General features: G+C 46.5%; 1 protein-coding gene across 1 annotated transcript in view; it reads right to left on the reverse strand.

Moving 5' to 3' along the window:
* LAMA4 (laminin, alpha 4) overlaps nt 1-2,746 on the reverse strand; it is a 107,437-nt gene that overhangs the window by 103,395 nt on the left and 1,296 nt on the right. The gene's annotated exons all lie outside the window — the stretch shown is intronic.

Raw genomic sequence — 2,746 nt, forward strand, 5'->3', positions numbered from 1 at the left:
AGGCCTGTAGTTCCCTGGATCCTCCTTCCGGCCCTTCTTGTAGATGGGCATCACATTGGCAAGCCTCCAGTTGTCCGGGACCTCCCCCGTTAACCAGGACTGCTAATAGATGATGGAGAGCAGCTGTCTCCCCATATGCATCAGGATTCGACACCGTAACATCTCCCCCACGTCTCCTTATTGTCTTTGTGAGCCAAGGAACTTAATCATCCTAAATAGCACACAAGCAACTCAGTACTTGAGAGTGCTTTTCATATTGATCTGCCTCTTGATAGACAATCCAACACAACCGAATAAAGTGTCCAGTGCTTAATTACGTTTGAATTATCATTTTCATCAGTTTATAAACATTCTTCTTGAAACAGAGGCAGAGAGCTAGATACGTTATTCCATGATGGTCACTACCAGTGCTCATTATGCAGGTAACATGACATTTCATTGGGTGGAATCTAGTCCAGTTAATTTAAACATCTACATTTTGTGCCCCAGCCTTTAGCTGATTAATAAAGCTGTCCTGAAGTGAGTACCCAACAGAGTCCTTACAGAGGAAGAGGCTCCTTTGAGGGCCTCCAGGGAAGACAGCTAGGAATTAGAGGTTTAAAAAACCTGGTGTCTCCATTACTGTATGGGGAATTTGGGTTTATACTTGAAGACAGTGCCTGATTTGGATTGAAAAAGTTTAGGCACAGTTTATGTGCCTAATTTAGGGGTACCGGATCACATATTGATTAACAACCAGGGTACCAAGCTACTAGATGCTGCTGAGGTCCACCTCAAACCCATGGTCTGCTCTGTGAGTGGGTACAGCATATTAGCATAGCATTGAAAATGTACTTAGTTCTCTTGTCTCTGCCATCAAGAGGCTTTCATTTAAATCCAAGGCACGGAAAAGCTCCACATTAACATTAATTCTGAATTTTTAAACCACTTCTCCCAGTTCCTCTGAGTTTAGGGTTGCCAAACATGGGAAAGGAAGAGGAGTGGAAAACTGAGAAATATTCGCTAATATGTATTTACATTAATTGGGGTCTCCTGTTCTTCTATAGGTTCATAATATCAAACTCTTACCAAGATTTAAGAGCATCCCACCAGTTATAGCTTGGAAACTCCCAGCGGCACTGTTTCAGACCTTGCAAATTTCTGAAGATGATGTGTGGAGCAGAATCATATGTGGGGCAAATGCTGACTAGCACCTGCCCCACATGCTGAAACATTGTGATTTCTGTCTGCCCTGATCTGTGATCTGGCTTTACAGCGGCGTATTTCACATCGCGGTTGACTGGCACCACAGTCCACCATGAAGCACCATCCATGGCTCTGTAACTCTGACTTGTAAATCTGCCCCCTTTGTATAATTTGGCACGATTCAATGTGACTAACGGCCTCTGTCTGCTCAGGAGAGCTATAGGCCTGAGTCAATATTTAGACGAAGGAGCTGAATTAAACCGTGCTGTGTAAGGGAGTTTACTCTGTGGTTCACTGTGAGCTGCGGGTTAAGAACTCGGGCTTCGAAAGAGGCTAATTCAAACCTGCTGGGATAAACCCTGTTCCCGGGGCCAAGGGAGGGGAGGTGGGCTGTGGGAGGGGGAAGCTTTCTGAGGACCAAAGGAAATGTTCCTTCCTTGGCTGAGAGACTACCAGACCATCACGCTCTGGCCCCTACATCAACCTCAGGGCTTAGAGCCGGTTCCCCAGCTCCTGTTACCAACTACGTACGTGGATCAATGGGTAAGCAGGTTCTCACTATTACAGAGCCATCAACCCTATCCCAAAAGAGCATCCTACTGGGCCTCCTTCGAAATTGCCATGGAGGTGGGCCCTGAAATGCAATAGTAAGGTAAATCTGCAGCTAGCAAAGAGGCGTGAAATCCTGGCTCCTTCGTCATGAAACCGTAACATCCTGCAGCCAAGGGCCTTGGCGTGATGATAACAGGCAGCATCATTCATTCATAACATGGGATCCAGAGTCTAAATGCTGCCATTGCAGGGGCTGAAGTAAACTGCCAGAGCAAACACCAGTTCGTGAGTCTATTAGATTGGACTGTACAAAGGAAACTTTAGGGAGGATTGAAATGGGTGAGGAAGACTAAAGTGTCATTCCTTTGCAGTGTCCAATACATCTCACAACACTTTCCCAAGGTGAAGTCTAATATATTAAAGTGAAGCAATGTGAACTGTGTCTTTGGGAAAACCATACTACACAATCATATTGAGAAAGGCTAATAATCACTTATGCCCATTATCCTGTGAAAAGCAGCTACAAAACCCATCCAGCTTTTAAATCAGGCATTTCATTGAGGGACTTTCCATGTTGTAAGCAACAGGTGGCAATGCAGCTTCCTGGGGCTGATCCCAAGCCAGAGAAGAAGAGCTGTACATCCCACGTCATGGAGCCTGTCCAAGCCTGGGATGGCTCCCGAGAGCCCCTGTGCTGGGCAGAGCAGGGTTTAGGCTCCAGTTTTCTCACACAGGTCATGTTTCGTGGCGAGTCCATGGCAGGGTGGGCAGGAGTTTCCTGAGGCTGCCCAGCTGCTTGGAGCTGCTGCAGCAGGGGGACGAGCTCTGCCCAGCCCCACGGTAACCTCAGCTGTCTGAAGGGCTTGTGCACTTATTTCCATGGCTGTTAGTTCTGGCAATTGGAGTGTAGGGGGAAAATTAGCTGTGTGATATCAGAGATTGCGATCTTGATATTGTCACAGTGACACGGCTGTGCTAATCTCACCTCATTTTTGGATGTTATGCTAGA

The sequence above is a fragment of the Pygoscelis adeliae genome, unplaced genomic scaffold, assembly GCF_000699105.1.
Source record: "Pygoscelis adeliae isolate BGI_AS28 unplaced genomic scaffold, ASM69910v1 Scaffold125, whole genome shotgun sequence".
NCBI lineage: Eukaryota > Metazoa > Chordata > Aves > Sphenisciformes > Spheniscidae > Pygoscelis > Pygoscelis adeliae.